This window comes from Protomyctophum parallelum (genome assembly GCF_964188405.1).
Source record: "Protomyctophum parallelum genome assembly, chromosome: 8".
NCBI classification, from domain to species: domain Eukaryota; kingdom Metazoa; phylum Chordata; class Actinopteri; order Myctophiformes; family Myctophidae; genus Protomyctophum; species Protomyctophum parallelum.
The window spans coordinates 47,720,952-47,747,611 of NC_139703.1; the positions used below are offsets into that span (position 1 = coordinate 47,720,952).

At 46.5% G+C, this 26,660-nt stretch overlaps 1 protein-coding gene across 3 annotated transcripts in view; it reads right to left on the bottom strand.

Moving 5' to 3' along the window:
- sulf2a (sulfatase 2a) overlaps nt 1–22,908 on the bottom strand; it is a 59,420-nt gene extending 36,512 nt beyond the window's left edge. The window contains exons 1-2 of one of the 3 annotated variants that reach the window (XM_083770729.1): nt 22,557–22,908; nt 12,193–12,261 (exon numbers count right to left, since the gene is read on the bottom strand). The gene's annotated coding sequence lies outside the window, so the exon portion shown is untranslated. Of the gene's footprint in view, nt 1–12,192; nt 12,262–22,538 lie in introns of all 3 variants that reach the window. The other 2 variants (XM_083770730.1, XM_083770731.1) reach the window with 2 other exon arrangements.
- Nucleotides 22,909–26,660: the final 3,752 nt, after the last annotated feature.

The window sequence follows — 26,660 nt, forward strand, 5'->3', positions numbered from 1 at the left end:
TGACACCACGCGACCATAGACAGGTCCAACTACCTCCTACGTGACACCATGCGACCATAGACAGGTCCAACTACCTCCTACGTGACACCACGTGACCACAGACAGGTCCAACTACCTCCTACGTGACACCACGCGACCATAGACAGGTCCAACTACCTCCTATGTGACACCATGCGACCATAGACAGGTCCAACTACCTCCTACGTGACACCGCCACGTGACCATAGACAGGTCCAACTACCTCCTACGTGACACCATGCGACCATAGACAGGTCCAACTACCTCCTACTGACACCATGCGACCATAGACAGGTCCAACTACCTCCTACGTGACACCATGCGACCATAGACAGGTCCAACTACCTCCTATGTGACACCATGCGACCATAGACAGGTCCAACTACCTCCTACGTGACACCGCCACGTGACCATAGACAGGTCCAACTACCTCCTACGTGACACCATGCGACCATAGACAGGTCCAACTACCTCCTACGTGACACCACGCGACCATAGACAGGTCCAACTACCTCCTACGTGACACCACGTGACCATAGACAGGTCCAACTACCTCCTACGTGACACCATGCGACCATAGACAGGTCCAACTACCTCCTACGTGACACCATGCGACCATAGACAGGTCCAACTACCTCCTACGTGACACCATGCGACCATAGACAGGTCCAACTACCTCCTACGTGACACCACGCGACCATAGACAGGTCCAACTACCTCCTACGTGACACCACGCGACCATAGACAGGTCCAACTACCTCCTACGTGACACCATGCAACCATAGACAGGTCCAACTACCTCCTACGTGACACCACGTGACCATAGACAGGTCCAACTACCTCCTACGTGACACCATGCGACCATAGACAGGTCCAACTACCTCCTACGTGACACCACGCGACCATAGACAGGTCCAACTACCTCCTACGTGACACCATGCGACCATAGACAGGTCCAACTACCTCCTACGTGACACCACGCGACCATAGACAGGTCCAACTACCTCCTACGTGACACCATGCGACCATAGACAGGTCCAACCACCTCCTACGTGACACCATGCGACCATAGACAGGTCCAACTACCTCCTACGTGACACCATGCGACCATAGACAGGTCCAACTACCTCCTACGTGACACCATGCGACCATAGACAGGTCCAACTACCTCCTACGTGACACCACACGACCATAGACAGGTCCAACTACCTCCTACGTGACACCATGCGACCATAGACAGGTCCAACTACCTCCTACTGACACCATGCGACCATAGACAGGTCCAGCTACCTCCTACGTGACACCATGCGACCATAGACAGGTCCAACTACCTCCTATACGTGACACCATGCGACCATAGACAGGTCCAACTACCTCCTACGTGACACCACGCGACCATAGACAGGTCCAACTACCTCCATACGTGACACCATGCGACCATAGACAGGTCCAACTACCTCCTACGTGACACCATGCGACCATAGACAGGTCCAACTACCTCCTATACGTGACACCATGCGACCATAGACAGGTCCAACTACCTCCTACGTGACACCATGCGACCATAGACAGGTCCAACTACCTCCTACGTGACACCACGCAACCATAGACAGGTCCAACTACCTCCTACTGACACCACGCGACCATAGACAGGTCCAACTACCTCCTACGTGACACCACGCGACCATAGACAGGTCCAACTACCTCCTACGTGACACCACGCGACCATAGACAGGTCCAACTACCTCCTACGTGACACCATGCAACCATAGACAGGTCCAACTACCTCCTACGTGACACCATGCGACCATAGACAGGTCCAACTACCTCCTACTGACACCATGCGACCATAGACATGTCCAACTACCTCCTACGTGACACCACGCGACCATAGACAGGTCCAACTACCTCCTACGTGACACCACGCGACCATAGACAGGTCCAACTACCTCCTACGTGACACCATGCGACCATAGACAGGTCCAACTACCTCCTACGTGACACCATGCGACCATAGACAGGTCCAACTACCTCCTACGTGACACCATGCGACCATAGACAGGTCCAACTACCTCCTACGTGACACCATGCGACCATAGACAGGTCCAACTACCTCCTACGTGCAGAGATGGGCAGTATTTGAAATACATGTATTTGAAATACGTATTTGAAATACTTTTTTGTATTTTGTAATTTGTATTTCGCTGAGATGGAAGAAATGAGATGTATTTTGTATTTAAATACATTTTTTGACCCAGTATTTGTATTTTGTATCAAAATACATTTTCAATATATTTTGCCCATCAGAGATGGGCAGTATTTGAAATACATGTATTTGAAATACGTATTTGAAATACTTTTTTGTATTTTGTAATTTGTATTTCGATGGGGATGGAAGATGTATTTTGTATTTAGATAACTTTTTTGACCCAGTATTTGTATTTTGTATCAAAATACATTTTCAATGTATTTTGCCCTCCAACGAGAGCTATCCATCAATAGCTTCTGATCAAAAGGGGGCATCTGTTTGTGTCTAAAAAAGCATGATGTGATAAGCACCACTGAAATGGTCAGCAGCGCTGATCTAAACCAACAAGGACATTTAGAAAGGAGATAGCTGTACAAACCGCTGTGATCTGCACCCCAGGCGCGGCTCCTTTATTTGACAGCTCTACCCATGTCAGTGAAATGAGATCAGCATACTCCACGGGACCCAAAGGTTTTAAACTGTCATCTGTTCTGTTTTAATTACATCCTATTTCTCTTTCCCGTCATCAAATTAGCGCCTGCAGTGGGGGCTGCTGCTAATGCCCCAACTTAATGATGATTACAGACAATATCGGTTTCCAAATCTTTGTAAACAACTGCCACCCGCCTCGTGGATGAATTACAGAGCCCCGGATTTAATCAATACACTGGAAGTGAGCTACTGTCATAACTATACCGCACAAGTTATTATTTTTAATATTCTATTCTACTTTGCTTTAAAAAGAAAAGGGCTCATGTTGACAAGGCCCTCGGGGAGAAAGGATGTTTTACCCCGCAGGAGGCCACTTGTAGCACTGGGCTGAGGACGATGGTTGTCAGCTGCCTCCATTACTGGCTTCCTCCACACATCCCAAAGCTGGATAACACTGGGGTGCCTAATGGGAATATATAGGCACCACGGGGACCATCTTATCTGGTGTTAAGCATGCCCTTGGGGGGAGTAGAGAGGCAAAGACCTCTGGTATATACTTTGTCACTCTTCTCCTTCTCTGTCATAACCCCCCCTCCCTCTCACTCTCTTTCGCTGGATTTCTCCAAACCTTTGTTGAGAGCTTATGTTTTTTTTTTTACAAAGGCACACCCTGTTTTCCTCAGCCCCACAACCCCCCGTCGGACCGACACAGGGGGTTAACGCATTTTGACCGGGCACCCATTTTGGTGTTGGCATCATGTTATGCTTTAGCTATTGAAAAATAGCAGATCTACAAGCTCATATCGCGCCACCGAGTGGCGCGATACGAGCTTGTAGGTCTGCTATTTTTGAAAAAAATCAAAGAACGACGATTTTTTTAATCTGATCTCAGGTCAGAATGGGTTCGTCACACCAGCGTGTGTCCAGTGGAAACCTCGTATGAATCTGATCTCAGGTCAGAATGGGTTCGTCAGACCAGCGTGTGTCCAGTGGAAACCTCGTATGAATCTGATCTCAGGTCAGAAGGGGTTAAGACTGGAGTACAGAGGGGGAGACCTCCACACAAAGATGTGAGTTACGGTCCGTTCTCCATGTATGCCCACTTATGTGCCTCCCATTCGCCCTGCTCAGAAGCAGACAGAGCGTCATCCGACAACAATGATTTTCCCACTAGGGCACCATGGCAAAAAGCCTTATAGCTGATTTGTGAAGTTTAAAGTAAAAGAACGAGGGGGGGAAAGAGAGCATTTAGTGTTTATTTTGGTTTCTTTATCCATTCATTCTCCACGTCCATAACCCATTCTGACCTGAGATCAGATTCATACGAGGTTTCCACTGGACACACGCTGGTCTGACGAACCCATTCTGACCTGAGATCAGATTCATACGAGGTTTCCACTGGACACACGCTGGTCTGACGAACCCATTCTGACCTGAGATCAGATTCATACAAGGTTTCCACTGGACACACGCTGGTCTGACGAACCCATTCGGACCTGAGATCAGATTAAAAAAATGTCAGTCGTTCTTCGATTTTTTTCAAAAATAGCAGACCTACAAGCTCGTATCGCGCCACTCGGTGGCGCGATACGAGCTTGTAGATCTGCTATTTTTCAATAGCTAAAGCACGACATGATGCGAACACTAAAATGGGTGCCCGTTCATAATGGGATAAACAAGAACCCTCCAGGTTTATATACGGTTGACAGAATGAAATCCCAGATGACTGCAGGTGGAGCCGCAGCAGTGTGGAACCGCATGGAGTCAACAAACAAGGCCCACATCCATCTCTGCTGTGAGTATAGGCTGTCTCCTCCTGCATGGCTCCAGATCCATCTCCCTCTGCTCCCTCCTCGGGACAGATGCCCAGACCGTCCATCTGTCTGTCCTGACCTGTATTCGTGGACCGCGGGGGGAGCCTAAGTGGCCTATAGGAAAGCAAGCGGCCTTTGGCACTGTGCCCACTCGTTAATGACAGTTGGGCTGCCTAACAGCTCTGGATGTCTTTCTGTGGCGCTATAGTATTGATATGGTGTAAGGTTGCATTGAGCCAGGCAGCCTTTTAATGAAGGTTCAGATTGATCAGGCAGCAGGTTTCTCCCTCTGCTCCGAATGATACGTATGGACAGAGTTTAGCTGTCTCTGTGGAGATGGTGTTCTGATCTATGTGGAGATGGTGTTCTGATCTATGGCAGAGACTGAAAGGAGAGTGACATGATCGAGTGGCATCGCGCACACGCGTGCGCACGCACACGCACACGCACGCACGCACGCACGCACGCACGCACACACACACACACACACACACACACACACAACTAAGTAATGAGAGAGTAAAGGCTATCAGAAAGGCTATCGATAATAATAGTGAAACTTCACATTGCTAGTCATCAAATGGTGAAGGAGCATGTAATTCTCTCCATAATAATAATTACTAAAAAAAAACTCCCAATTAACTGCCGACCCTAAAATCTTAAAGCTATTAAAATTGACAAAATAACAGAGCAAGTGCTACATTTATAAAAAAGTTGAATTAAACTCAAGCCAGGAAACTAATCTAAATTTTAAATCAAGGTTATAAAAAAATATGTCCTGAAGACACACACACACACACACACACACACACACACACACACACACACACACACACACACACACACACACACACACACACACACACACACACACACACACACACACACACACACACACACTTAAGTAGATTTAAGTACTGTTGTTTCTCCATGTCCTGCAGCACTAATTTGACTACTGGAGAGTCAAATGAATTAAGGTAGAATCACAGATAGATTAGAATGACACCGAGAGAAGCAGAAAGACAGGAAGAGAGAGAGAGAGAGAGACAACTACTTGTTACACCCGCTTCGAATGTCATCTCAGTCCCCAGCAGCAGACCCCCCTCCACCCTCATCCACCCACCTGCCTCCTATACCCACAGTAACCACAGTCTAATGTCAAGGTCGAGGCACAGGGGGGCTGACACTCCCCTCTTTCCTATTAGCTCTCCATTAGGCTCCTGTCAGGGAGGAAGTCGGCTGTCAGCCCCCCTGCTGCTGTGATCCTGACCCTACCTCAGCCTCTTAAGCCCCCCCAACCCCAGCCTCCGCGATCAAATAGAGAATAAGAATGAGATGGACGGAGATGGCGTCTAACTCCTCCACCACCACCACCACCACCACCACCACTCTCACCTCCTTAACTACTTTTCCACAGCTCTTATTTGTGAAGGAAGCTGGCCGACTGTTTCAGTGTCTGAATGCACAGCGGATCAGAGGAATGACTGTTTCAGTGTCTGAATGCACAGCGGATCAGAGGAATGACTGTTTCAGTGTCTGAATGCACAGCGGATCAGAGGAATGACTGTTTCAGTGTCTGAATGCACAGTGGATCAGAGGAATGACTGTTTCAGTGTCTGAATGCACAGTGGATCAGAGGAATGACTGTTTCAGTGTCTGAATGCACAGCGGATCAGAGGAATGACTGTTTCAGTGTCTGAATGCACAGTGGATCAGAGGAATGACTGTTTCAGTGTCTGGATGCACAGCGGATCAGAGGAATGACTGTTTCAGTGTCTGAATGCACAGCGGATCAGAGGAATGACTGTTTCAGTGTCTGAATGCACAGCGGATCAGAGGAATGACTGTTTCAGTGTCTGAATGCACAGCGGATCAGAGGAATGACTGTTTCAGTGTCTGAATGCACAGCGGATCAGAGGAATGACTGTTTCAGTGTCTGAATGCACAGTGGATCAGAGGAATGACTGTTTCAGTGTCTGAATGCACAGCGGATCAGAGGAATGACTGTTTCAGTGTCTGAATGCACAGCGGATCAGAGGAATGACTGTTTCAGTGTCTGAATGCACAGTGGATCAGAGGAATGACTGTTTCAGTGTCTGAATGCACAGCGGATCAGAGGAATGACTGTTTCAGTGTCTGAATGCACAGCGGATCAGAGGAATGACAAGTCACACCAGAAGGCACGCCAGAAGGCAATGTGAGACAAAAAGACAACACTTGAAGGACAACACAATATGACGCTCCTCTTGCTGCATATTTGTGACGGAAGCCTGCTAACCACAATGCATAAATTATTGCTAAATATAAATATAGCCGTATATACGTATAATGTCAATCTATCAGCAGAATATTAACACATCGCTATCTTCCATGAATTTTCTCTGTCCTGCGCTTCCATTAAACGTGAATTAGCAGAGCTTTGATAAAGTTCATCACCCCTGCGTTGTAATTAGTGCTGTGTCAGAGGACGGCGATTAGGGCCCCCCCCCCATTTTGCTAATAGAGTAATTACCACACTGGCAGCCATCTCGCCGTCTCGGCCCCCCAACCTCCTCCACACCCCCCTGTCCCCCCCCTTTATTGGACCCCTCTCAGTATTGCACCATTCATTCTGCTCAGACAGAGCATAAAGCATGGGACGGGGACAGGAGATATACCCAGCCATTCATCCGTGGGGTAAGGGGGGGGGGGGGGATTAACCCATTCTGACCTGAGATCAGATTCATACGAGGTTTCCGCCGGACACACACTGGTCTGATGAACCCATTCTGACCTGAGATCAGATTCTAAAAATGTCAGTCGCTCTTCGATTTTTCAAAAATAGCAGACCTACAAGCTCGTATCGCGCCACTCGGTGGCGCGATATGAGCTTGTAGATCTGCTATTTTTAAATAGCTAAAGCATAACATGATGCTGACACCAAAATGGGTGCCCGGTCAGAATGGATTATAGGTGCCTATAGCCTTTTACCCGTGAATCGCATAGAGCGAAAAGAAAAGGTCAATCAGATTCATGAGGAAAGCGTCGCAGATGGATGTCCGCCGGTAATGAACAGCGTGTCACACCGCGTGCCAAGAAACCGCTGTTGCACTCTAACTCCAACATGTGGAGTGGATGAGCACTAAACATAAATGGTTGGCGGGACAAGCCAATTCAATGTGCTCATAAAACGGCCAGTAAATTCTATAGGATAAAGTAGGCAGAGGGACAGGGATATATATCGCCTTGGTTTAGAGTTTGGACGGACTGGAGGAACACCGACTGAACGTTTTACTACTGAGAGGATTTCAATTAATGATCCCTTCATCGGACACCAAGAGATGTGCTGATAATACTGTAACCCCCAGTGGTTAGAGGGTGGACAGCTGGACAGTAATGTTACAGTAATGTTACAGTAATACTGTAAGCCCAGTGGTTAGAGGGTGGACAGCTGGACACTGGAAAGTGATGTCTTGTGTGACGCGGTACGTTGTGAGCCCCTCATATGCACCTTAACCCATTCTGAACTGAGATCAGATTCATACGAGGTTTCCACTGGACACACACTGGTCTGATGAACCCATTCTGACCTGAGATCAGATTCTAAAAAATGTCAGTCGCTCTTCGATTTTTCAAAAATAGCAGACCTACAAGCTCGTATCGCGCCACTCGGTGGCGCGCTATGAGCTTGTAGATCTGCTATTTTTCAATAGCTAAAGCATAACATGATGCTAACACCAAAATGGGTGCCGAGTCAGAATGGGTTAAAAGCTTAAACTTATTAGCTTTAAAAGCTAATGAAGCGTAATCTTTATCTTAGCACTAGCCAGAGAGTCAAGGGGATCAGAGAAGACAGCCTTTTGTCGAATTTAGATGAAACCCTTTGAGCACTTCCACCACAGCTACAGACAGTAAATCAAGTAAGCTGAGTTTTGAAGCAAGTGAGCAGAACGCAGGGTTTTCGTTCAGTATGAAATACAGATACTGTACATGGCCATAGCAGCACAGACTATAGCACAAATATACTGTACATGCCCATAGCAGCACAGACTATAGCACAAATATACTGTACATGCCCATAGCAGCACAGACTATAGCACAAAGGCACCTGAGGAGCATGCATATACATCTTCTTCACGCACGCACGCACGCACGCACGCACGCACGCACGCACGCACGCACGCACGCACGCACGCACGCACGCACGCACGCACGCACGCACGCACGCACGCACGCACGCACGCACGCACGCACGCACGCAGCACCCCGTAAGAGCTGACGGGAACACCGACAGAGACCAAGTGCTGACAATAAGCTGTTCCTGAGTCTGTATACCAGGAAGCCTGGCTTGCATACCGAGGGAGGGGGCATCTCTGTGTGTGGCAGGCTGGCCCACTCTCAGGGGGCTTTATCGGGGTGCCATCCCGAGCAGCGGGCAGCATGCCCGGTGTTGACAAAGCCTGGTATCGCCTGCTGTCAGCCCATTCTGTGCGCGCCCGGCGGAAAGAATCAATTAAGCCGAGCTCACAACAGAGCACTTTAATATTTGACTTTTAATCAGTGAGCAGAAGGCAGTCAGGGACACATGGAGAAGACGAACAAGTGGACCCAAAAGCTTTCCATCTTACTGTGGAAAATGAGGGTTATGGAGGAAAGAAACGCCGCACTGGCCAGTACAGAACACACTCTGGGGAGAAACTGTCACCATCAACAGAAGTCTCTCAGAGAGAAAACAGATCCTTTTTGTCAATCGCAACTTCGCAAGCCATTAAAGCTACAGTCCGGGACTTTTATTAACCCATTCTGAACGGGCACCCATTTTGGTGTTAGCATCATGTTATGCTTTAGCTATTGAAAAATAGCAGATCTACAAGCTCATATCGCCCACCGAGTGGCGCGATACGAGCTTGTAGGTCTGCTATTTTTTGAAAAATCGAAGAACGACTGACATTTTTTAGAATCTGATCTCAGGTCAGAATGGGTTCATCAGACCAGTGTGTGTCCGGCGGAAACCTCGTATGAATCTGATCTCAGGTCAGAATGGGTTAATGAATGAAACTTCATTTTAACCCTGGTGTCAGATAGATGTAACACCCTCTTCATTGTAGTTCATCCTTGTCTCTCCCTCAGGAGACAATGATGAACTACAATGAAGAGGGTGACAAAAGACATAACTTACAGATTGTAGCTTTAAGAAGAACCTCATGCAACCAGCTGCAACAACTCAGTGAGAAACCTCACGTTTCTTCTGTACTACGACACAGTCAGGGCTCTGTGTGGAAGGGACAGGAAATATAATCTGTGATGTTCGTGCATGCCTGCTGAACGTAGCCATGGAAGAGAATCTGGCCGTTTACTGTTTAATGTGTACTGTGTCATGAGATAAAGATCTGTGCTCTGAAAATAGCAGATCTACAAGCTCACAATGCATTGTGATGGGATGCATTGTGAGCTTATACGGTAGATCTGCTATTTTCGGTGGGTTGGCTGGCTGCCGTACAACTGAGTGTAAAGCTTATCCTGGACCGCCAAAGGCCCCTTCTGCTAGTGTGAGGAGGGTGAGAATGTGTGGGGTGGCTTACACTGTGGTTTTGAAGTGGAGATCAGGCCTCAAAGAGAATAGTGTATCATTCAATTGCCTTCTCCTGCCACCACCACACAGATATGAGAGAATACCTCTCCTGTGCTTAATCTGAAACCTTCTTTCCGTATGGCAAGCACGCAACATTAATAATAATATCACATGCAGCTGTAAACTACCAGAGCATTGTTCAGCTACCTGATGGTTGATCTAAAAGGAAAGCTGATTATAGCGCCACAGGCGCCAGGGATTCTATGCCAGGCAGCTGTGCAGATAATATGGCTACACATCTGCTGCTGCTCCAGTTGCTATTGTTATCATCCAACTGTTCTCACACTCACAGGATGAAACGAATCACATCAACACCGCAAACACGCTGCCTTCTCATTGGTCGGTATAGCCAGCAGCACCAAAGAAACACTATCCAGTATCCAGCTCTGGTTTACTCAGCCTACTCACGCTTCTTCTCCCAATTTAGTTCTCATGCCAATTCCCAATATTCCCAAATATATCCACACTGTGTCACTGATAACCTCTACAGTTGGTGGGAGGGTGTATGAGCATGTGCCAGCTAGTGCCTCCTACAGCACCATACACATCACCAGTCTACTTCCTTTAACCCATTCTGACCTGAGATCAGATTCATACGAGGTTTCCGCTGGACACACACTGGTCTGATTAAGAGTTTCAGGGAGGACGTAGTCTTGCGTAGCCAGACAACTATTCCACAATCTCCGAATGCTATATAGAGTCTGGAACTACACCTCCCGAGTAAGGAAGCTGCCAAATATCTTTACATTTTATTTTTTTATTTCCATTTCTGCTATAAGCAGCAAGCTATTATAATTATGCTTAGATGATTTATATTTATATTAGGATATATTCATCCGGCATGTCCACCATAAACATCTTCCTGGCTCCATTCATCTTTTTTTCCAGTCTCTCTTGTCCTGCAGGACAGATGATCAGCACATCTGCTGTATTCAAACCTGGACCCAGAAGGACACTAATAAGCTCACAGCTCACTTTGATCATGCTTTCCATCTCAGCTGTTGCAACAACAACAACCTCTCTCTTTCCCGACAGATACAAATGCACATCTCAGGGAACCACAGTATAAGGTGATATGACCATGAGTTACAGAAAGGTGATATGGACACGGTATGTGAATTGTCTCAGACAGTAATTAATCTATTCTGACCTGAGATCAGATTCATACGAGGTTTCCGCCGGACACACACTGGTCTGATGAACCCATTCTGACCTGAGATCAGATTCTAAAAATGTCAGTCGTTCTTCGATTTTTTTCAAAAATAGCAGACCTACAAGCTCGTATCGCGCCACTCGGTGGCGCGATATGAGCTTGTAGATCTGCTATTTTTCAATAGCTAAAGCACAACATGATGCTGACGCCAAAATGGGTGCCCGGTCAGAATAGGATAAGGTGATATTATGAGTTACAGAAAGGTGATATTATGGACACGGTATGTGAATTGTCTCAGACAGTAATTAATCTATTCCCTACAGTGTTGACACACTAGCCCGTTGTGGCGTTGCTTTCCCTCATCTCCCATGAGGTCTGTTGGATCCATGGTGATAGGAACACTAACCAGAGTCTGATTAGTATAAGCATATACATGAGGTCTGTTGGATCCATGGTGATAGGAACACTAACCAGAGTCTGATTAGTATAAGCATACAGGCTGGAAAGCACCACTGAACAGTGGGTTAATGCACAAGCCATAATAAATAGATGCATATTCTCTGTCAAAGATGAAATACACAATTCGATCTGTTTATTGCAACTTTTGTATTTTATGTATTTCACTGAAGGATGCTAGTACTCTGAATAGTACATTCTTTATATATATATATATATATATATATATATATATATATATTGCTTCTGTGGATAAATCCAATAAATAGTTAGAAGAAAGAAAAAACACACGCATGTATGCACGCATGCGCGCATGCACGCACGCACGCACGCACGCACACACGCACGCACGCACGCACACGTCTAATATAACACCCGCTTGAATGTGCACACGTTAAGTAAACTGAGAGAGCGGTTAGAAAGATCATTTCATTCCTGGTGTGTAAAAAGATAGCCTTACCTTCCTTTCAAAACAGGCCTTTTCTGAATGTCTCTTCTCCGTTAGAAATCAGCCTCTGGGCACCAAGTTCTGGAATCAAACACAAAGTCCAGGGAAGGTGAGACATATACCCTGCAGTGTGTAGGTGTGAGCTCACGCAGAATTATAACGCACAATCTGTTCATATAGCTGGTCCATGTTGTCTTCTGAGAGTCATATGTCCATTCTGGCTCATGCCCGTCAGTCTATTGTCTACACGTGTGTGTCTTCACTCAGTGACAGATGCCATACGGCTCGCTGAGTCCCATTTAGCAGATGCCGCTCCCAGGCACAACTCCTCCTCCGCAGATGCCCAGAGGGATGATGAGCAAGCAAAGGGCGAGGGGGGGGGGGGGTCGGCACTATGAAGAATGATATGCAGAATAAACAACCCTGATACAGGGTGTCATACCACACAAGTTAATATTACACACATCTGGTACAAGCACAGCAAACCATGTTTGACTTTACAACAAGCAAGGCAGCTGCAGTCTGGGTGGGTGGTTTCATTAGAGCTGTGCCAGAAATAGTTAGTTAGGGGGAAAAAAGTACCGTCTTCTCTAATATAATTACCTCTCATGTACCGGATTCTTTAACCCATTCTGACCTAAATGTCTATTACATCCTGACAGTTTCATTATTAACCCATTCTGACCTGAGATCAGATTCTAAAAGTGTCTTCGATTTTTCAAAAATAGCAGACCTACAAGCTCGTATCGCGCCACTCGGTGGCGCGATATGAGCTTGTAGATCTGCTATTTTTCAATAGCTAAAGCATAACATGATGCTGACACCAAAATGGGTGCCCGTTCAGAATGGGTTTAAAAAAAAAAGATATACAGAATAATACTCAGTTTACTTGCTGTTAAGCTCTATACTGTAAAGTGCCGTTCGTATACAGTATTCTGTCAGGCAGACAGAAAGTAAAAGCCCCTCCAGCAGACGAGGTGTCAGGGGGAGCTGGGAGACATGAAAACAGTCATTCTCCGCGGCCTCGTTCCATCAAGCCGCTGTCTAACGCTGCCTCTCTGCGCCGGAGACGGCCTCTTGTTGTGGTGTCTCTCAGCTGCGAGACCTTGTTTCCGCGTCTCTGTGTGTGAAGACGCATTGACAGGACCCCAAGCTGTTTGATTGCTTGTTGTGATTGGACAGGTACCGTGTCAGTGCGTGGGCTAAACGTGTAGCCCTCGGAACCAAGCCAAACCAAACTCGACAGCTCCATGACCGCGTGTTGTAACATTGAACCTGGTCCACTGAATTCAATTCTCCCTGTATAACGGCGCGCTGCTAACATTTCAAAACCTCTCTTTGGTGAAACATTATCCTGGGGGCCTGCACCACAAAGCCCTGGCTATCAGTGAGGTCTCCTGTAAGTAATGCATTCACGAACTTGCACATATACACACTTGCAGTATATACAGTACACCCAATAGCCTATAAGTGTACTGTATGTGTGTATTTGTGTATCAGGCCTTTGATATTCTAAGAATATGCTGGAATACTTTATAAGCCTGCATGCAGAACTGTGCCAGGGCATGTCTCCAACCCCAGCTGCTTTCCCCCACTACCAGCTCTGCCAGCTACTCATGGGCATCAAAGAGAGGCAAGGCCAGGCACCTGTGCCTGTCTATATCTATCTTCCCGTCCATCTGGAGTGAAAACGATAAGGGCTCTGTCAAGGCACGCTTTGCACTTTGGAGCATTTTCCTACCCAGCTTAACACTGAACGGAGATACAAGTTGGACGCCAAAAAGGCACAGAGATGGAGAAGGCCTTCAGCTGTGAAGCAACACCACACAAACGAGTCAAAGCACAACATCTACGTAAAAGGATCTCATTTTGGCCAACAATGGTATCCAAACAAAACTGTACGGTTCAGCAGACACCAGAGGCCGTGAAGAACAAAAGTGATTTATTTTCCTATTCTCCTGCTAATATAAAGGACTGACAGGTTTAATATAAATAAGCGGAAAGCGAGGCAGGATGAAGGGGAGAGAGTGGAACGAGCGCCGGGCGTCAAGGCGATTTGACAAGCGCGGCACGGAGAAAAACCTGGCCTTGTCCTTGATGTGGATAAAAAGATGATACATCAAAAAGTGACAGGGCAAAGAGACGGTTATTACCCCAACGAAGGGAGAGGATGAAGAACAGAGGAAAGTGGCTATTTTTTGTCATCAACTAAAAACTACGCCCTGCATTCAATTATTATTCCCTGCCATAAAGTACCTCTCCCATTCTTAACCTAATGAAGCCAAATCTCTAAGTGCATTTTTATGTGTCCTCGCAATTCAATCGTCGAAATTAAAGCCTTGTTTAACAATCGGCTGCAATCAGCTGGCAGTAGACAGTTTTGAGTGTGATGAAATGGAATGAGCTGCTCGTCTCTCTCCAGGCTGATCCTGATGAAGTTTGACCAGGAGGCTAAATGAGCAGAGCCGCGGGCCATGTTTTCGGTGATTGGCCGTGTTCTCCCTCTTGGGCTGCAGACTGATTGATTTCAGTGGGCCGGAGCTCCAGTTCTGGCTCTATTGATCTCTCATCCTCAGCCCTGTCTCTTCCCCAATTAAGAGTTCACTATAAGCCGCTGTGCGACGGACGCTCTGCTAATGAATGTGGCCTTTGCTGCCAAACGTCTCCACGTTCAATTGGCTATATATACACTTTCACTATCACCCTTTCGCACTTTATATTTACAGTTTCTCCAACCTGTCCCCTGCCGCAGGCGCAGCTGCACTTCCTCCTCAGTTATTTCTTGAATCTGGCCGCACAATAAGAAGCAGTATTGATCTGGTGAAGGGGTGGCGTAGCTTTTCAGGGTTGTGGGTGGAGAAGGGTATTAAAAGTGTAACGAATCATGGCCTAACAAATCAATCCCACAGTTCATTAAATGCTATAAGAATGGGCAGACCGAGTCCAAATCTTTTTACATCGCTGGGAGCGAATGGCTTCACCAGCCCTCAGAATCTAAGGGATTAGCGCTAATGCAGCTACCTTGGATGTATAAAATCAGACAGTCTGGGATGAGTCTGGCTTTCAGTTAGAACAGATCAAAGGATTCATTAGATCGGAATTAGTTGAAACGGGGAGAGTTCATAGAGAAGTGAGTGTGTGTGTGTGTGTGTGTGTGTGTGTGTGTGCGTGCGTGCATGTGCGCGTGCGTGCGTGCGTGCGTGAGATAGAGGTGAGAAGGTAACAAATACAGGGCTACAAAAGAATATAGAATATAAATAAATACACTTAATGTATGAATTCACTCAAAAACAGCAACAGAGTACAGTCAAACACTTCAATAGCATCAAAAGTGCAAAAGTCCTTGCGGTCTTCTTTCCATTTAGGCCCTATATGCAATCAATTGATAGCCAATTGATCTATATATTGACCTATCAATCACAGTCCATAGGGTTGGGAGAGAGGCGGCAGTGGCGCATATTGCCAAAAATGTCCAAGTCACGGGGTGCTGATCGCCTAATGCATCCACCCTTAAACCACAATCCCCCCTGCTTTGGTGTAGCGAGAAAATCCAATTTCAGAGATCTGTAATTCCATAAACCTTATTAAGCACCACAATGGTTGCAACACCCCAAGGGGTAATAGGGAGAGAGGTTAAAGTTATGACTATACACTTAACAACTTCAGGGAGGCAGAACGAGAAAACACACACAGGACTACATAATAACAAGGACTCAGAATTTGGCAAAGCAGGTCAAATTAAAAATAGAATTCGTCTCCCTTGCATTCATTCTGGCACATCGAGCACTACTTCTATCTATATGCCAACATTACTAGATGAAGAATAATGACGCGCGTTGAGTAATGTTCCAAGATTCAGAGAGTCCATTTTCACTTTCAAAAACTTGCCAGTCACGATTGACATTCACACTGGTGACGTTCTGCAGACAACTGCAAGTGTCTCGTCTCAATCTCAGATATCTAATCCATCCGTCTTATCCTGAGATCAGGTAAATGGGTCTCAATTGTCTTTTTTTTCCACACCTCTTTCCTGTCCTTATTCTTAGATTCTCTACGTCTTTCAAAAGCCTCTAAGGGCTAAAGTTGCCAGAAGGCTTTACTGTAACTGGGCAAATTTAGTTGGCAATTTGTATGCTACAGTGTGTTTACACAGTATCTACCAAATACAGAATATGAGTACCATCTGGATATACTGTAGTTCTAAAAGATTTGTACGTGATCTTGTTCTTGAAAAAGATGCAGCTGGATTTATTCTGGGAGTTGGCCTTGTGTTGTTGAGCCGACTCACCCGGAGTGGATGTCTTGACTACATCTACGATGTTACGTTCCTGGGCCATACCAGGTCCTAGTCTCCCATCACTGCATACTGTAACTGTACTCATTTAATCACAGCATCGATGGCTCACTTAGCATTGGTGTTATCTGAGAGCTCTCATTGATTGTTTGCCCAAGTCCAGGGGAGCAGGGTGTGTCTGTTTATTTGTTTTGCTCTGCTAACGGACACCTTTACCAGTGCACACCTCACCGAGAGCACAGCCACCGGTTTGGACGAAAGAGTGGACACTATGGATTAATCAATTAGGAAACAGATTCAGTCAAAAAACTAAACAAAAAAATAAATAAAACTCTGTCCATGCACAATTTACGGTACACTGATTAGACATAATAAGGCGTAATTAGAAATAATGTGTTGTTTGTTATTAGAAATAATGTTTTTTATTAGACATAAATAAACACAGTTATACCCTAATTATACAAACTAATTCCTACATTATGGTCAAATAAGAAATTGCATAAGACATGACAAAACCTAATAAGAAATGACATGTTCTTTATTATTCAAATAGTTCATGTTATTTCCATTTATTATTACTAATTTAACATAATCTGTACTGCAAATTAAACACGAAACCTTTCCCGATCTTGAAGGTTGTTATTAGACAAAGTAAAAGGGTGTTTTCATTGGCTGCTTTCAATCATTTTAGCGATTTTAGCTATTTTTGACAGGGGGGCGGGGGCATTTGAACATAAGGGCTAAATACGTCCTTTTTTTACCAACGTGATTTCTTTATTAATATTTACTATAGTCCTACTAGTCCCCAGGAAATTACATCTGGCCACAAAAGGATCTACTGAATGTGAAGGTAGAGGTACATGGTAAATGGTAAATGGTGCATTTATATAGCGCCTTTATCCATAGACACACACATTCATACACCGATGGCACTAGATCGCGTGTTTAGTTTAAGGCAAGCACTTTGATGTCGTCTGTAGTTTAAGGCAAGCACTTTGATGTTGTCTGTAGTTTAAGGCAAGCACTTTGATGTTGTCTGTTAGTTTAAGGCAAGCACTTGATGTTGTCTGTAGTTGAAGTCAACCACTTTGATGCCGTCTGTAGTTTAAGGCAAGCACTTCCGTTTGTCACATTCAATAGATCCCTCCCTCTTTTGTGGCCAGATATAATTTCTTGGGGTCTATAGTAGACTAGTGAGCACTACCAAAACAGAGTGGGCACCAGGGCTCGGAAGAGTGGGCTATATTTCCCCACTCACCCAATTTAATGCAAGTAGAAATCACATTAAAGTACTTTTTATTTGTAATGAAGCCTAAAAGTGTATAACATCATGGAACATGACTGGATTTCCCTCACAGGATAATTAACGTATCTATAGCAGTTGGAGTCGTGTTCAATTTACGCCGGTAAATATAAGTTACATGATTTGATCTAATGCCCCTGCTAGTAAATGGAAATAACATGAAATAAAAGCATGATAAAGAACATGTTATTTCTTATTAGGCTTTGTTAGGTCTAAGACCATAATGTAGGGATACATTTGTATAATTGGGTATAACTTCTGTCTAATAACAAACACAGTATTTCTCATTATGCCTTATTAGGTCTAATTAGGTGTACTCAATGGTGTAAGTTTTGTTGTCAGATAGACAGGCTGCAAACACTTCACTAAACCCACTAAAGTATTTCAGAGGTAACTAGAAAAAGTGCCCTTCCGGGCACAGGTCTCCACCAGGTTATCCACAGATCCGTGCAGTTAGAGGTAAAAACACTTTTCGGCCAGTTATAGCGCCACCTTGAGGCTGAGTTGAAATTCTTCATGTGGCATTTTGTCCTCGGCCTAGTGGGAATGTGGGTGCACAATTTCACGGAAATCACGCGATGTGTTCATGATTTGCAGCATTTTGTTTGAAACTGAGCACTCCTGTGAACTTTGGAAGGCAATCTTAACCAATCAGGATGGAGTCTGATAAATCTGAAAGACCCGTTTCGTTGAATGGCTCTAGAGAGACTGTGTACCAATTTGCGTGATGTTTGGACAAAATCTGTAGGTGTACTGTGCAAAAACTTGTTTTGCACAAAGCGGCCTCCTGGTGGCGCTATAACAGGCCGTTCTGGAAAGTTTGGGGCAGAGGTTCATCGTTGGCATCCAGGGAGTGTGTGTGCTAAATTTGGCATCGACCGCGTTGTTTTGCACAAAGCGGCCTCCTGGTGGCGCTATAACAGGCCGTTCTGGAAAGTTTGGGGCAGAGGTTCATCGTTGGCATCCAGGGAGTGTGTGTGCAAAATTTGGCATCGACCGGGTTAACGGTGGCCGAGATTAGCTGTTCACGGACACACGGACGGACGGACGGACGGACGGACACACAAACGGACGGACGGAGTGCAAAACATACTCTCCCCACATGCCTTCGGCCTGGTGGAGACAAAAATGAGAGTGAGATTTTGTCCATGTTCCAACATCTCTCTATTAGTGCTCTTTAGCCACAGCTAATTCTATCATAAATAATTCATGATGCAAAAGGCCAGCGACAACCCCCGGGATCAGGAGTGGGCAAATGATTTGAGAAAGAGGCCCTGGGATTTAATACAAATACAGAGAGCTAGCAGGACCCGTGTGACATCTCCGGTGTTTGATAGGGGCTGGTGAGAAGGGCCCTCCAGTCGCTATCCCTCCTGGGAGACTGATAGTGCAGTGAAGCCTGTGCGCGGTGGCCAGCAGGGTATAATTACATTCCCTTGTGGAGCCAGCTCCACTGCAGCAGCTCAGCTGTATAGCTGGCAAGAGATTGAAATCTGATTGCACTCGTGCACAGCAGCAGGTGAACGAGTCTTCACACATGGGCATTTTGGGAGCAGACACGCACACACGCGCACACACGCACACACACACACACACACACACACACACACACACACACACACACACACACACACACACACACTCTCTCTCTCTTATGGTACTCCATCTTCTCACCTGAGAGGTCTTAACAAAGTAAAGATCCTCCTGCCTCAGCTGAGCGGAGCATCTCTGCCCAGATTTGCATACTGATATCTGGATGCTTCTGGTCCACACAGGACCTACTATTAACAGCCAGTTCATACACACAGATAAACAGGGAGACTCTGGAGGAGAAGTATTTGCACAAACTGCACACTACTCACAGTCAATCAACTTGTAATGTATTTTGAAACAGCCCAGTGTGTGTGTGCGTGCGTGCGTGCATGCGTGCGTGCGTGCGTGCGTGTGTGTGTGCTTGCATGCATGTATGTGACTAGGAATAAAAACAGCAGTATGAATGTATGAAAAAGAACTGAGACATGATGTTGTCTAAAGCCCCTTGAATCTAACCGGTGTGCCCCTAAAATAGATTGGCTTAGAGATGCGGTAAAAGTGAGCTGTCCCAGGCGGTGCCTGCACAATTTACAATGTAGGCATTTAGCAGATGCTTTTAATCCAAAGCGATTTACAGTAAGCAAGAACAACACAAGAACATCAAATACATAAAAATAGTCATCAAGAATCATAAGGAAGGCCCAGGCCGTGGCGTAACGGTCTGGGCACCGGACTGGTAATCCAGTCGCAGTGTGCCGCGGGTTCGACTCCCGGACCCGACACGGCCTTTACTGCATGTCTTCCCCCATCTCTCTCCCGTTTCCTGTCAGCCTACTGTCTGTCCCTTCAAAAAATCAATAAAAGTCGTAAGCCGTAAAAAAAAGAATCATAAGGAAGCTATGAAACTATAGCATCTGTCTACGCGTAGAAAAATTGTACAGTAAAGCTAGAGTGCTATAAGTTACATAAGTTGAGCCTTTGCATACGCCTGACAGGTCGTCGCGGAGAGTGCCACGGGCTAAGATGGAGTCTGAAGACCCCACCCAGTAACGCAAACCCCCACAAGTGGTCCAGCTGTCACCTTGGCAGGTTGTCACTGATACCCGTCACCTGCCTTCAAGGTGTCCCCGTGGCCAGCGATGTGGCCCATGTGCGTCTAGTACTACCGTTCTGTCAATATGACTTCCTCTGGGAGCCCCTGGGGAGGGGAGGGGAGGGGTGGGGTGGGTTGGGGGAACACGGCCTTAGCCTTCATCAGCAGGTTTGAAGAGACAACGGGCTCAGCCAGCAGGCGACATTAGCATACAATACATATTCATGCTGGTGTCTGGCTTCAATTGCATGGAAACCACCCATATACCAGCGACATTATCACCGCCGTCCCCCAGGCAGCTCTCCACCTCCCCTATCTGAGCTGGGAGTCCCACATGTCCTCTTATGTATTCACACCACAGCTACAGCGAGCAACACCAACAGGTCTCAAGGTCGTCGCTCCTGCTGATTGTGTGTGTGTGTGTGTGTGTGTGTGTGTGTGTGTGTGTGCGCGAGCGTGCGTGCATGCGTGCGTGTATGTGTGTACTTTATGCGTCAAGTGTTGGAAAATATAAATCTGGATAAGGGTGTGGTGGGTATGCATGTGTAATTTTACCTCATACAAATTGTTGAGTCCAAGCTCCATGTGGAGTTGCGCTCGGCTCAATACTGCAATGTGCACAATTGGGTGTGTGTGCACTGTGCACAAATCGAGTTGCGCTATACTGCATAGCCAGAAATACAATGGTGTGCAAGTGTCATTGTCTCAATAGCAATAGTCATAGAGTTACAGTTTATACTTTGCAGTAGTTACATGTATAGTTGCAGTTTGTACCGCATATGTATCGTGTATACCCTTAGAAGAAAGCGGATGCCCCGGCCAACACCACTGCTGGTGAGAGTGAAAATGTGTTTTTGCATGCGTCATGTGTTGATGTGTCATGTGTTGGTGTGTCATGTTTTGGTGACAGTGGCGTGCTGACATAGTCCACAGGTAGACCCAGCAAGAGACTCCTCTCGCTGGTCCACCAGAATCTCGCTGAGAAAAGAGGCCAGTTGATGAGGGGGTTTATACGCATCCATTGCTGAGTGCACGGTTGTTAAATAATGAATGCTCAAAGCAAAGATCTGTAAGGTTCTGCTACTTCCATCCGCCCATATACCTTCATTCTTCATCCAATACCACAATGCCGCCCGTATGGCTACACCATGGGTTCCAGACATCCAGCCTCCCTCATCATGAATATTTCAGCCCCTATAGGTCAGTGGCCTTCACATTATAGTACGTAACCACTGGCTATTGTTGACAACACAGACACAAAGACATTGACAAAACATAGCTATTGAGCACATTCACCCGAACGCAGAGACTTGTAACAGGAGTGGCAGGGTTCGATTGACAATAGAACGAATTCCTACTCCACCTGATAAATCACTGAAAATTACATACTGTATACTGCAATTTAAACAACACATTCCACCTTTCTTTTTCAAGTTGTACTTTACGCTTTAGTCGTTTTCTCTAATTGTAACATTTCCTGTCTCTTCAGCAACAGTCTGGTGGACAGCCTCTCATGCAACCAGGCTCATATCTGGAGAGTCAGTGGCATCAAAAGTGCCAAAAAAATGGACAACATGGCTGTGCCAGTGCTTCAAACCATAAACCCAACAGCATGACTGACAGAGAGACAGGAAACACCAAAGGCTGGACCAGGTGGGTTTTCATAACATCTTGCATTTCCACATATTCAAACAAAAGCACGCTGTGTGAGTCTTCCAACGCCGAGACACTTTTAGTAAACATTTGATGATGCTGGTCTCGCTTCAGAAAATATCCAACTGGTACATGCAGACACTCCATTTTACACTGATCCCAACGTAAGCCAGATGCTGGGTGAACCCAGGGTCCCAGTGATAGGTCTCATCTCCCTTACCCCCGGTTAAGCAGCAGTGTTAGCAGCTGGATATGAATAACAAGCCTCAGAGGCGAATAAAGCAGAGCTGAGCATTCGAGTGTAAACTAGGGCAAAGCTCGGGCACTGTGTACCTTTTAAGAAATACACAACTCAGGAGACAGGTTCACGAGTAGAGCATGCGCGCGCGTGCACACACACACGCACACGCGCACACACGAACACGCACACGCACACACACACACACACACACACACACACACACACACGCACACGCACGCACGCACACACGCACACCAACCTGTTTTGTTGGTGAGTCGGGTCCTGTGGATGCAGCCTCCTGTGCAGGCAGAAGTGAAGAGCTGGTCTAGCCCCCCACACAGCCGCGTGCAGACAGCTCACTGTTATAGATGCACTGACAAGTGAAAGGAGGGAGGCGTGGCCTCACGCCACATAAACGCAAGAGGGAGGGAAAGGGGGCGGAGAGAAAGTCTCCACTCAATCTACAATTCAATTTTAACCCCCCTTTTCACAATGTCTCTCTCTCTCCCTCTCCATTTAGCACATTCTCGCCTTTATTCTGTCACTCCTCGTCTTCCTCAGGTTCTCTCCCTCCTGTTCGCAGTCTGCCCGTCTCTGCTCCATGTTCCTGTTCATTTCAGCCTATTCCTGCATTGCTTCCCCCGTTTTCTGCTGGCTTTCTCTCTCTCTGCACATTTCTTCTTTCTGCCTCTCTGTAGCCCTCTCTCAGGACTCTCATTCACAGAGCAACGTTGTGCGCTTACACACACACACACACACACACACACACACACACACACACACAATCACACACACACAGTCACACACACACACACACACACAAGCTCTGTGCAGCTCAACCATCTGTTGAGAGAGAGGGAGAGAGAGAGAGAGAGAGAGAGAGAGAGAGAGAGAGAGAGAGAGAGAGAGAGAGAGAGAGAGAGAAAGGAATGGGCGGGAACAAGGGATCAATCTTAACCCATTCTGAACGGGCACCCATTTTGGTGTTGGCATCATGTCGTGCTTTAGCTATTGAAAAATAGCAGATCTACAAGCTCGTATCGCGCCACCGAGTGGCGCGATACGAGCTTGTAGGTCTGCTATTTTTGAAAATAATCGAAGAACGACTGACATTTTTAGAATCTGATCTCAGGTCAGAATGGGTTAATGCCAGAGATCCAGTGACACCATATCTATCAGGCTGGCACCTCTGAGGCTGGCACACTGGCACGGCTTGTTCAGGGAGGCTCTGCCTCTGTTTTGCACAGGCATGCAGATATAAAACAAATCACAGGCATGCAGATATAAAACAAATCACAGGCATGCAGATATAAAACAAATCACAGGCATGCAGATATAAAACAAATCACAGGCATGCAGATATAAAACAAATCACAGGCATGCAGATATAAAACAAATCACAGGCATGCAGATATAAAACAAATCACAGGCATGCAGATATAAAACAAATCACAGGCATGCAGATATAAAACAAATCACAGGCATGCAGATATAAAACAAATCACAGGCATGCAGATATAAAACAAATCACAGGCATGCAGATATAAAACAAATCACAGGCATGCAGATATAAAACAAATCACAGGCATGCAGATATAAAACAAATCACAGGCATGCAGATATAAAACAAATCACAGGCATGCAGATATAAAACAAATCACAGGCATGCAGATATAAAACAAATCACAGGCATGCAGATATAAAACAAATCACAGGCATGCAGATATAAAACAAATCACAGGCATGCAGATATAAAACAAATCCAAGCAAAAGAAGAAAGAAAGAAAGAAAGTACAGGGCTCAGGGCACACACACATGCACACATCTGCACGCACACGCAAATCAATCGGTGTGCCATGCAAATTTGTATGGCTCACACACCCACAAGAGTCACGCACGGTTTGCGTGCACTTGACTGCATATGCATGCATGGTGAAATCCTTTTCCTGCTTGGAACAAAGCAAACAGGATATATCAAGAAGGATAATCCTGCAAACTCAACGAGACAAGGGGGAGGAGAACTCCCTCTCTCATAAACACACACACACACACACACACACACACACACACACACACACGCACGCACGTTTATACATTCACGCGTGCACGCATGCATCTCTTGCTCTGAATCATTCCATCAACAATGCAGCTAAAGCAGGCATTTTCGTGCCTGGTTGGAGCCAGGTATTATTCTCCTGAGTGCCGGTGTCACTTCCCATCCCATTGCCAGGGAGGCGCGCTGCGAGGGAGGAGGAGGCAGCGGGCGGAGGGGAGGAAGGCAGGGAGGGCGGGGCGGAGGCATCCATCACTGTCTCCACTGGCCGTCCCATGATGGATGCGTCTGTTTATCCCTCTCTGCAGGTTATTTAGATGCAGTCGCAGCACGAGAGATTAGTGATGAACCTCTCCACCTCCTCCCCCACTTGTCCTCCCACCCCATCTAATCAATAACACTCTTATCTGGCATCTGCATTTCTAGGTATTTCTCCGTAGAAATCAGAGACTATATGGCTGAGAAGGAGAGAGAGAGAAAGCGAGAGATTAATTGTCAACCTCTGTCTCAGGGTTTTTCAATTAGGACGCCTGCGATGGATCATCTGTCCGTCAGCATGGCGCACGGCGACGTGAGAGAGAACCCTCACGCCCCTCACGACCCTCACGCCTCGGGATCGAGGATCAGGTTCCGTTTCTTTGGCTTCAACTGTTCTTTGCAGACTCCTTCACAACAACGTGTGCAAAACTTGGAACTTTGCATAAAACCCTTTGCCAAAAAACAACAACATTGTATTTCCTGGCCTACTGTCAGGTGCATTCATTGCTAATCCCTGTAAAGCAACCAGTGTCACTAAAGCCAAGCTGCACTGAGAGCCCTTTTGTAACGCCGGATTATCCAAGTGTAATACTAATCTCTCTATAACAAAAACATACTGTTATAAAATGTCCCACATCTCTACCGTTCGGATATCAGATTAAGAAGACTCTAGCCCATTCTGACCTGAGATCAGATTCATACGAGGTTTCCACTGGACACACACTGGTCTGATGAACCCATTCTGACCTGAGATCAGATTTAAAAAAATGTCAGTCGTTCTTCGATTTTTCAAAAAATAGCAGACCTACAAGCTCGTATCGCGCCACTCGGTGGCGCGATATGAGCTTGTAGATCTGCTATTTTTTAATAGCTAAAGCATAACATGATGCCAACACCAAAATGGGTGCCCGTTCAGAATGGGCTAGACTGCGAGACGGCCTGTATGTATAGACCAGTCGTCTCTGCACTCGAACATGCTGGATTACAGACAAAAAACCCCTGAGACTACATGTTTTTCCTGAGCAATGTTGACATGCCAACATAGCAAAACCCACTGACACCACTTTAGCCCATGCTTTATTAATGCTCTCTCTCTCTCTCTCTCTCTCTCTTGCTCTCACGCACACCCCAGCTGACTGACTCAGTTTAACACAGAATTAACAGTCATGCATCCTCTGGCGAACTGCCTATTAACAATTTACCGACATCACGGTGGTAAGAGGTGAGCTCTCTTCATAGAACCCACTGCAGTGCCACCTGGCCTTGCTGCGTTTCATCGTCTGTCCCACCTGGCCTTGCTGGTTGCCAGTTCGAACCCGGGCTCCCCCAGAATTACTGTCGAAGTGTCCTTGAGCAAGTCACTGAACCCCTAATTGCTCCCGATGTGCTAGTTGGTGCCTTGCATGGTTTCCGCTGCCATCGGTGTATGAATGGGTGAATGTAATGCACAATCTCTGTAAAGCGCCTTGGATAAAGACCATTTACCATTTACGTTTCATCGTCTGTCCCACCTGGCCTTGCTGCGTCTCATCGTCTGTCCCACCTGGCCTTGCTGCGTTCCATCGTCTGTCCCACCTGGCCTTGCTGCGTCTCATCGTCTGTCCCACCTGGCCTTGCTGCGTTCCATCGTCTGTCCCACCTGGCCTTGCTGCGTCTCATCGTCTGTCCCACCTGGCCTTGCTGCGTTTCATCGTCTGTCCCACCTGGCCTTGCTGCGTCTCATCGTCTGTCCCACCTGGCCTTGCTGCGTTTCATCGTCTGTCCCACCTGGCCTTGCTGCGTCTCATCGTCTGTCCCACCTGGCCTTGCTGCGTTCCATCGTCTGTCCCACCTGGCCTTGCTGCGTTTCATCGTCTGTCCCACCTGGCCTTGCTGCGTTCCATCGTCTGTCCCACCTGGCCTTGCTGCGTTTCTCGGAAACAGATCAACACAGGGCGGATCTGTAAAAAATGTACTGACTGTACTTGAGTAAAAGCACAAAAGAATTGGCATCAAAAAACGTAAAAGTACCAACAGTTCAAGTACTCATTATGTCCCATTTCAAGTTTTCAA